An 11586-nucleotide genomic window follows, 5' to 3' on the forward strand; every position below is an offset into this window, starting at 1 on the left:
TGTACACACACACACACACACACACACACACACACACACACACACACACACACACACAGTGAGATACTAACACATTAAACACTCACACTCACATATTTGGTACAAACTGCAACAAACAGAACAACATAAACCATCATAGTGTGTGATAAACAATCGCTGCATACAAAGCTAGCAGAAGATACTGTTTTTCATAATATTAATTTGTATGTCAAGACTGTTAAAAGAAAATACAGTTAATTTCTTTAGGTAGCTTTATACTGTACCATTGCTGGTATAAATGGAAGCCTGTCAGAAAGATTCTTGCACAGGGGGCACAGACATCTCTCCTAGTAGGGGCTTCCCCATGCACCCTCCTAATATAACTAACTTGATGTTACAAATCCTTGGCATTTAACCTTGTACCTCCTTAATTAATATAATTAACTCTGAGGCTGCAAATTGTTGGGGTAAGTTATGACAGCTATGGGCAAGTACTTAAGTGATTTTCCTTGATCATGGTACACTGAAAACTGCCCTAATCACACTAACAGGTATCATTAGAAGATGTTCTCTCTTAACAATCTGACTTCCTCTTTAAACTTGTATACTCTTTCATTAAAGTAACTCAGTGCTGGAAAAAATGCTATAATATGATACATTTGTACTGAAATACAAAGTCAATACATGCTATAATTAGCCTTATAACCACATCCAATGAATTACATCTAATCCTTCTGACAATGTATATGAATATATATATGTTTGCATATATGCTATAGTAACTATATTGAATTTAAGTGACATAATACTTCTTAGCAGACAGGTTTTTGTCATGACAAATGTTGCAGATTTTACTAAAAGCAACTTTTATATATAAAAAATGCAGTATGCATGAAATTTAACACACCAAACTACTTTGGGATGTCAGATGTAATCCCAGTTAAGAACTTACCCTATATCTCACTTCTGTTGTTAGTGTTACGTTCCATAGTGGACTTCTCCAGGCTTCTTCTCTGATACAAGTTCAAACTACACAGCACACTTTCACCAGAATACAACTGGGACATGTTCGGAAAGCAGTCATGCTAGCAAGGAGAAACGTGCAAAGATGCAGCATTCCTTAGATGTCTTGTTTCTGAAAGTTAATTTCTAGATTAGCTGCTTGCTTCCTCTGGTACAGTTAATTCAGTGCTGGGCTGTTTCACTGAAGCCCTTCCTCCTGAGCTGTTTCTCTCTCTCTCTGTAAATAGGACTGATTGTCTGCTACAAACAGCTCAGTGAAAAGTAGGTCATTCAGCAGTCCAGTGCCTAACAACACCATCATTAGCAACCGGTTTCATGGCTCACAAACAGCACTGCAGACAGGGAAAATACTGTACAGAATCAGTGCCCTCCTGTTACAACAGAAATTATGCATTAATCTGGTTTTCCAATGATAACCACGACCCTCAACCTCTCTTCATACTTTAAAGCCTGTTAGTGCTAAGCATGTGTGCGTGTGTGTGTGTGTGTGTGTGTGTGTGTGTGTGTGTGTGTGTGTGTGTGTGTGTGTGTGTGTGTGTGTGTGTACATATACTCTAAATCCTTCCACAAATCTTGTAACTAACTGAAATCAGCTATTAAGGCAGTTTACATAACATCCAGGCAGCTAGTAAAGTCTGCCAGGTGAGCATTAATTACATGTTATATCAAGCCCTTTCCCAGCATCCCCTCTATGTCTGTGTATTTCTTATTTATAACAGGTGACTAAAAGTGCAATTTGTAATGTAGGGGCAGCAGTTCAGGAAAAGACACACATACATAAACGTATCACTCGTATTTTACATTGTCCCTTATTCTCCGATAACTTGCTCGGTGTTTTTAACTTTACTCTGCAGATGACTTAGTATTCTTTTTCACTTTAGACACTGAAAGGATAACATTTTGTTGTTCTACAAACACAGCCCATTTTGCTAGCCTGTTGCAGTGCTTTTTAATATAATTGACCAGCCATAACAGCAGTGGCTAGTGTATATTGAGTGTTAGTTCACCTATGTCACAAAAGGTCATTTTAAGCATGAAAAGTTAACACAGTACCAAGGAAAACATGCCGCGATCTGTAGTGACGTAGTTATTTTGTATGATTTCAGCTGTAAAGATAACTGAATTCAGAATAAGGACTGTGAAACTACCTCCTGCTTGACAGAGGTAGTAATTTAATCTGCGTTTTAAAAACTCCCCATCAAATTTTAGCTTTGGCATGCCATGCCTTTCTTGTTTTACCATAGTTATTTATTTATTGCCTTAAATTTATCAATAAATAAAAATGATTATCAAAATAGTTTAATGTTAATACCATATTTTTCATAAAATACTGTTTAAAATGTAAATATTTTTGTCTTCCTTCTCTAAATAAATAATTTTGTTCAGAAAAGGCAGCTTTTGAGTCTGAGTCTAAGTGACTAAACAAAATTACCAGTGAGTGAATGCCAGCAATATCAGCGCCCACCTGTTGATTGTTGCTTTGATACAGATATCTTAATTAAAATGCATTGGTTTTCAGATTTTTTTATATATAGGACTGTTATCTGGTACCAAATTATTCCTTTGTCTATGTCTGCTGCGGAGTACTCCAGGCACAGTGTTATTTTTCTACTATCATCATTGTAGATATATAACAATATATTTACTGACTGTTCTTAAAAGACGCCATGCTTTGGGGTGCTGACAATGTATACATCTATTTTTGAACTAAATGCTGAATACAGTTTTTGTCGGGGGAGGCAAGCGTCAGTAAGGTAATGTGAATAAGTTTAGACTGATTAGAGAGAGCTCCAGCCAAGCTGGCTTCCCAGTGTTATTGCTGTTTTATCATTGGAATGATAGTTGGCTCAGTGAGATTGTAACAGGGGCTTTTCACACTCTGGTGATGTTTTGGTGAATATAACCAATCCTGTTCTATAGTCCAAACACATTTTGTGAATTTGCCACATCACGTCATATTATTTTACAAGGATCTCAAATGTTTGCTTCCGAGACTAAAATGTAAGATTCTTTGCAGTAATGTAAAAATTACTATAATTTAAGCATGCACTGCCTATTTGAACAAATCACATTTATAAACCTTATAATCCAAATCATGTATGTTAATTATCCAATTATTTTATATCTATTTATTTATCTGGGTGCAACACTGATATCCATGGACCTTTTCAGACCTGGCCTGGGACTGCTGTTTGCTTACGTGACTTGCTCAGTCACACAGGAAGGCTATGGAGGCTAGAGGAATCAAACTCTGGACTACTGAACCCCAGGATACAGCTCTTTAACAACTCCTTAATGATCTGCTCCAACTGCCAGGTGACTTTAGTTAATGGTTTTCTTTTTCTTGATGTTGCTCAGCAGTTAACAGCTTCTATACCTATTTTCAGTACACCTGTTGCTACAAAGGGCTATTTCCACATTACCTGAAGCTGGTGTCCTCAGCTCCTGCACCTATTTTCAGTGCAACTGTTGCTACAAAGGGCTATTTCCACATCACCTGAAGCTGATGTCCTCAGCTTCTGCACCTATTTTCAGTGCAACTGTTGCTACAAAGGGCTATTTCCACATCACCTGAAGCTGGTGTCCTCAGCTTCTGTACCTGTTTTCAGTACACCTGTTGCTACAAAGGGCTATTTCCACATCACCTGAAGCTGGTGTCCTCAGCTTCTGCACCTATTTTCAATACAACTGTTGCTACAAAGGGCTGTTTCCACATCACCTGAAGCTACTGTTCTCACAAAATTTTAGATTCTTTGTTATTCGCACTTTTAGTTTGCAACATAATTCTGAAGCTGAATATCAACAATGCATCTAATACAGTTAGAGGCAATTTCAAAGGAACTGCTTTCACTTTGGAAGGATAAAGCAGAGGTGCCAGGTAGTCTACCACCCAGGATTCGCGGAAATGTAGCCAGTGGGTGGCATATTCAATAACTGAGGTTACCAACAGATCAAAAGCCAATGCAAAAGTGCATAAAGACTATCAACGTATGGAAGAGTTATAAATAAAATCCTGAGGGAGAGGCTTGTTGCTTTCCTAGAAGACAATAGTCTCTAGGGCAACGTTTGTTAGAGAATCACATCCAGAGGAAGCTGTCAGTCAGTGCTGATCCAGCTTTGTGAGGTGGATACAGGAGAACTGACATTAATTGTCGTCTACCTGGACTTCATCAAGGCCTTTCGATATGATCCGTATAGGAGAATAGAAAACCTAGAGGGGTTAGGAAAGCACCTAGACTGTGGGGGAGGGGCAGCTGCATGGGTGAAGGGGAGTACACAGATGATTTTGGTAAAGACAAAGTTGGCAATAATGAATGTGTCTAGCAGAGTAAAATGTGTCAGTCTTGGGTAAAGGGCTCTTCTGTTTTATTTATTTTTTTCACGTGGCTAGGTTTTATTTATTTTTTTCACGTGGCTAGGTTTTATTTATTTTTTTCATGTGGCTCGGTCCTTTATTACAGCAGCAAACCAGATATCGCCCCGTTTAAAAAAAACAGGAAACAAAGTTTTAAGCAAAGGTCACTTTACCTCACCAATTACCTCATATTATAAAATGCCTTTTCCATTAATAATCCTGTATTCAGCACTGTCTCATAGTTTTACGTCATGCATGTACATTCATTCATTAGCTTTTTGATAAGATATGTTTTTCAGTACCAGCAGTGCAGATGTACTCATTTACCACAGTCAAATACCTTACAACTTTACATCTTCAGAGACTCCAGTTCTGCTGCAATCACTTGAAACTCACCATGCTGAATTTTGAGATGCCAGTTTTGTTTCACTGAATAAGCATATTAAAATTGTGTGAGCCTGCTGAAATTCCAAGGAATATAAATAAGGTCCTTCAAACACTGGAAATGAAAGTGTGATTGTGGGGTAAATATCCAGTAAATGTGATGTTGTAGTACCTTAGAGTATGCCCCTACTCCAAGGTACAGTAATCTTGGAATTAGTATATATTAGTAGCAGGGGTGTGGTTGCATAGCCCCCCACATTAGGCATACTCCCTTTGTTGAGTTTCACAATTCACTTTTTCCTAATTTATCTTCTCAATTTTAGAGACATGCAGAATTCTGAAACATCTGAAAGAGATAACAAGATTACAAATACATGCATGATAGAACCCCAAAAATCCATACATCACCCTGATTCTACATGGTCAACTTTAAAGTCAGAACACTTTGAGATAGCATTAATCACACTGCCTTTTGCCTGTTATAGGAATCCAGAAAGCCATGACCTTCTTTCAGACAAATACAACCAAATGCAATTCAAAAAGTAGGTATCTGATCAAGTTTAAATTTTATGTACAAATCTCTGCTACATCATATGGGTTAAGTTTCTTTTTTTCTGTAACAGTGGCATCCTGTATTTCTTTAAAAAACAAAAATATTGTGATTGTGGCTGGTATTCACATCTACCTTGTGAAGTATGTAAGATGAGAGCCAGCATTCTTGTACACTTTGCAAGATGATTCCAGTTCCTTGACTTCCTCGCTGCCTATGTCTAAACTTCTGTACTATGCAAGTGCTTGTCAGGGCAGGAGGCCTTACATGCACATATGTGGCCAATCTGCTGTGCACATCTGTACATTTCAGTTCTCTGAATCTGCAAAGGAAGAGATAGTTTCAGTTTACACTGCACAGATCACTGATGTAGGCAAGTCACAGTATGTGGGAAGGAGTGTGTGTATGTGTATCGCTGTGAGTCTGAAAGTACAGGGAAAGTGCATGAGAAAGTGTCTATGCATGAATGGCTATTCCTAGTGTAAGTGTGTGTGTACATGTATGTATGTCTCTGGAGGTGGGGCATCAGTGGCTGTATCTGCCCTACAGAGCTGTAGGGGACAGTATATGAGTAAGTGTCTATGCACGAATGGCTATTCCTGGTGTAAGTGTGTGTGTACATGTATGTATGTCTCTGGAAGTGGGGCATCAGTGGCTGTATCTGCACTACAGAGCTGTATAGTTGGGAGATGACCCACTGAGTAATTGCTTCAGCTGGCCAGTAGTGCAATTCCTAGACATGCAAATTTCCAAATAATGAAATGTTGCCATTTTTGGAATGTAAGCGGCAATGAATTGCTAAATGGCACAACTCTGCACATCAGTTCATGGTGGGTTGTGCTACTGCACCATTTTCTATGAACATTGGCCTATACATGCTAAGAATGAAAGGTGATCTTCCTGTTTGGCGTCTTAGTGAGGAAACTGCCTTGGGCTAAATTGCAGACTTTAAAGGAAACGAAAAACAGCAACTGTCAGAGAAACACAAATCCAACCAACACCATACCAGTAATACATTTATTGCGATCTGGTACCTCGGCCTTTTGCCTTCAAAGGATCACAGATACAATGTGCAGTTAACTGTTATTTATACAGAGAAAATTAAGTTAATCAGCACTAATAATTCAATTAATTCATTAATTCATTCAATAATCATGTTTTAAAGTGCTCTTGCAGTATTTTCTTTATATCAAAATTAGAAATGCAGTTAAAATTAAAATGCCTTCAAGTTAAATATACTTAAACTATAAAGTCCCATATATTTATTTACAAATGTATAAAAAATAAACTGATATTGATTGCTTTTAAATAATTCATGCTATACCTTTTGAGATAAACAGATACTAAGAATTGAATACTCTTAATATAACTGAATGCATTTTATATAAAATCTCTTACTACATACAAAAATACATTTAATTATATAACATATTCAGTTCCTTCTATCAAATTTTTTAATAATCTATAATAATTTTAACATGAAATACAAGCTTTTATAAACAGAATTATTATCTCATAATACTATATTATATGTAAAGAGATTTAATAATTGTTCTTTAAATACTCAATTCTAGATTTAATCCATGTGGTTTTAATGTATTGAATTTCAGAATCATCCTAGTCTCCAATTCAAGTAATTTTTGAACAAATAATCCCCCACTTTCACAATTAAAGGGTTTACCCAAAACACAAAATTTTAAACTGCCTGGGTCACCTTTATGTTTTTCCAAAAAATGCTTGGCCACAAGTCTAAATTCATTTTTATTCCTAATATCTTTTAAATGTTCCAAGATTCAAACACGAACCATTCTTTTTGTTTGTCCTATGTACCAAGTATTGTGACAAGAGCAACCTAGAATGTATACCACTCCCACTAATTTACAATTAAATCGATATCTAGCTTTGAAAGACACACCATTGATGTTAGTTATATTACTAATTCTTCCACAAACACTACACTGGCCACATACATAAGTACCTACTGTAACATTTCTCCCTTCCTCTTCACCTTTATTAAAAAAGTTATAATTTAATAACTCCTTCAAATTCTTCCCTCTTTTGTAAGAGAAAGTTATATGTTTGGGAAACATAAAGCCTATATTTTCATCTTCATATATCAGATACCAATACTTTCTCACAATGTTACTTAATTCTTTTGATAAAGGGGAGTATTTAGTGACAAAAAATAGTTTAAACTCACTGACCTGAGTGTCACCATCATTTCTTCCCCTCACTAAAGAATTTTTACTTTCTGTTATTGAGAAACTTTGTTTCTCCTGTCTGCCTTCATATTGTTCATGTTCAATGTGGTCTGTGATTCCTAGTACGTTATTTTTTGAAAATAATAAATGATCTTTTTTATAACCTCTCTTAGATAATCTTAATTCTACATTTTTAACTCATTATGCCTCTCATTAATATCACTAGTATGGTCATGAATTCTCTGAAATTCACCAAAAGGTAATGACCATATCAAGTGTTCTGGATGCATACTCTCTGCATGTAAAAACATGTTTACAGAAGTCTCTTTCCTAAAAGGTCTATACCCTATTTTTTCATCTTCATGAAATAATGTTATATCTAAAAAATTAATCTTATCTCTATCATATTCATAAGAAAAATTTAATCCATGACCATTATTATTTAACTCCTCAAAAAAATCTAGAAATTTAGTTATTTCACCACTACATATCAATAAAAGGTCATCAATAAACCGCTTGTAGAATATTACATTTTTTTGATAAAAAGAAGTTAAATAAATATATAACTTCTCAAAGTATCCCATATACAGAATGGCATATGAGGGCGCAAAAGCAGCCCCCAAAGCCGTCCCTTTAATCTGAAGGTAGAAATCATTATTAAAATGAAAATAATTATGAGAAAGACAGAATTCCAACATTTGTATCAAAAAAGTAGTTCTAGGACCGTCTCCCAACATATCTTGAACAGCTTCAAGCCCCCATCTTTTATTAATATTAGTATATAATGCCTTCACATCTATAGTTACCCAATAGTAACTGTTGTTCCATTTAACATTAACAATTTTATCTAATAAATCTTGAGTATTAGAGATGTGGGCTGTGATCTTAGATAGGTGACTTTTTAAATGGAAGTCCAAAAAAATATTTACTTTACTAAGAAAGGAATCTCTACCTGATACCATAGGCCTTCCAGGTGGCTTAGATAAACTCTTGTGCACTTTCGGTAATGCATAAAAAGTTGGCGTCATAGGTTTTTTTATGTATAATTTTCCTACATCATTTTGGTTAAAAAAACCAAGACATTCCCCTCTTTCCAATAGATTCAACAATTCAATGTTAAATTCTACAATTGGGTCCTTATTTAAACACAAATATTCATTTTGATTTTTCAACAAATCATAAATCATTTCACAATAATCTGATTTATTTAACACTACCCAATTGCCACCTTTGTCTGCACATTTAAAGATAAATTCCTTTTTTATTTTTTTCATATGTTTTAAAGCCATCCATTCATCTTTGTTTAAATTATAATACTTAGGTACATTTTTCAGACTTTCCATTAAAACTGTCATTTCTTTGAATACTATTTTGAAAAAAGTGGAAATTGCAGGTACTTTAATATAAGGTGTAAACGTACTATCAGATACTAAATGTGGGATAGTCATTCTCCCATAGCCAGTAAAAAACATTTCATCATTATTAGTGTTGCCAAGTGTGTCTTCATTTTCTAAATTCAGATCAACATTTTCATAGTCGTAAATAGATTTAATAAATCATTATCATCATTTTCAGTAGTATCATGTACCTCATTCTCACATGTTCTATCACTTAGATTCATATTATTATTATTGTAGAAAAAAACCCTTAAGTATAATTTTCTCACAAACTTTTTAAGTTCAAAATAAATATCACTCAATGAGGGAAAAAAAGTTGGCACAAACTTACTGCCTTTTTGCAATACAGATCTCATAGTTTGATTCTCAGTTAAATGAGATAAATTAACCAAGCATAAGTTATGCTCAAGTAAATTACTTACTTGCTCACTCCTTAAAACGATTTCTACCCTTTCGCCCATTTCTTCCTCGACCAAATTTATTGGTCTCTATAAGAGCAGACTTGAATAAAACAGTCTGATGAAGGCTTAATATTTATTTTGCTGAAAGCGCTCACTTTTACTTGTATAATAAAAGCTGTTTTATTCAAGTCTGCTCTTATAGTGTTCCGTTTTGGCCTTTTACAAGGTTTTCCAGATTTATTGGTCTGAAAGGAAGCATCAGAGGTAGAGATCTTAGAAGGAGAGCCATTTGTGCAATCAATTTCACTTTGTCCATTTGTAATGTTAGCAAAAGTCACATTTTTAATATAATTCCTTTCCCGTTCCCCTGAGGATGCTGAAGTACTGCGCTGTGTTCGTTGAGTTCGCGGGTTTTTTCTGACCTTTGATCTGCTGCGTGAAGTATCGCGTTGCCATGAAAATAAGACTCCACTTTCGTAGTCCTTCATGTCGCGTAAGAGCTGATTTCTTTTCCGTAGCAGAATATCTGCTTCCAATTTAGTGATTTTGTCCGTAATTTTTGTAAACTGCATCTTAAAACAGGACTCCCCCACCACCTCGTCCTGTAGATGCAAGATTTCATTTTTTAACTTATCATGCGCTCTCTGGTTCCGTTTGATTAAAATACGGAGCCACTTATTAGTACACTCAAGGGATGCTGCCTTCCATTCATCTAACAGATCATGTTCCTCTTCAGCGAATTCAGCAGCGGGCAGCTTGTCAATGCGTAAACCTCTAGGTGTCAGGTTTAGGTCTACATATTTTTCAAGAAGGCAAGTGTCCAAGAATAAGGCTATTTCCTTATTCATAAGTCTCTCCAAAGAGTTGGATTTGTGTTTCTTTAAAGAAAACAACTCTGATAAAGTTCTGTGCCAGTTTTCATAGCCCTTTCTTTGCATTCCTTAAGCTTCACAGGTGAACGCAACCGACCCAGGACAGTTCAAAAACCTGCTAAGGATCCATCTAAATGACAACTGGTGTACTGTTGCTCCTCAACAGGCTGAACTTACTCGTCATTTCTCGACCTCAGCCCTCCCTCAGTCTCTTTTCCCACTTACTACTCTGACGTATATATAATTTTCGACAAATGTTACTGTATGTTATTGTAAGCTATTTGGACAAACATTATTGAAGAGTATTCTGTTGTATAGTATGCTTCTTATAATCTGTATAATGTTTTCTGATCTGTATAATTTTGTTATACTGTGCACTTTTATGTGGAGCTTTTCTCCCCAGACCTCTGCTGAAAATGGGCAACTAGGTCAGTCGGACTTCCCCAGTAAACAAATGTTATAATTAAATAAATATAACTTTTTTAAAAGACTTGTAATCTTGTAGTAGTATATATGCAGAGAATTCCACTGACATAGTTTATGCCCTCTATTTGCTTCATTTTGCTTAACAAATGTTGATTCCTTATGGCTTGAAATGCTTCAGTATTTTTATCATGTTTTCTGATGCTTTCTCATATTAATGCTCCCTTTTATATTATGCTGACATGAATTTGTTTAGGCAATTATAATTCCATTTAGAGATCCACAATGACGAGAGAAGGAGCCCTGCATATAACTCCAGTCACCAATCAGGAGAGATGGGAGTGAATGACATATCGTTTCACCCATTTCACTATGATGAAGGGAGGTGGGTGCAGTGCAGTCTCAAGATTGCCAACTTGCAGATAGCTGGGTATGCACAGCTGCATGCAGAGAAACTCATGGACTTACTGCATTTGCTAGTGGGTACTCAAACATTCACACACACACACTAATAATGATGAAGACGAAGCACTGATATAGTTTTCTTACTAAGAAGAAAGAGGGATATGGCATGAGGTGTTAGCATTGGAAGCTACATCAATTTTCAAAGCAAGTACGTGTGTTATGTTTAAGCGGGAATACTCTGAAGTAGGCCCAAGGCAGCACCATGATGTTTGATAGCAGATAAGGACATCTAGGCACACTTACTTTGCCAGTTTCCTAATTCCGGATAAGCTGTGGATCTTGTTTCAATAGATGATCATTCTTCTTTCACCCCCAAAGACTGGCTTATGGTTGTTCCATGACTTTTTAGTTCACTGGGGGGAAAGCATACATAAACCAAAACCTTTATATAGGAACAGTTCGACCTACTTACCAGCCAAAAACACAACAGCTTTAGTCACAAATCAGTGTAGTTCTCGACTGAATTGATCGAGTTTGTGATAATGTAAGATGGTGAAAATTAATGTGGTCAGGTGAATGCAGAAATATCATCTAGA

The 11586-nt window shown here is 35.9% G+C and overlaps 1 protein-coding gene across 1 annotated transcript in view; it reads right to left on the reverse strand.

Moving 5' to 3' along the window:
- The window catches only part of LOC122789623 (circadian locomoter output cycles protein kaput-like), a 1222827-nt gene extending 1221633 nt beyond the window's left edge, over positions 1–1194 (reverse strand). Inside the window, exon 1 of the mRNA XM_044057016.1 lies at positions 932–1194. The gene's annotated coding sequence lies outside the window, so the exon portion shown is untranslated. The remainder of the gene's footprint in view (positions 1–931) is intronic.
- Between the last annotated feature and the right edge of the window lie 10392 nt (positions 1195–11586).

The sequence above is a fragment of the Protopterus annectens genome, chromosome 15.part0 (genome assembly GCF_019279795.1).
Source record: "Protopterus annectens isolate FY-2018-M chromosome 15.part0, PAN1.0, whole genome shotgun sequence".
NCBI classification, from domain to species: domain Eukaryota; kingdom Metazoa; phylum Chordata; order Ceratodontiformes; family Protopteridae; genus Protopterus; species Protopterus annectens.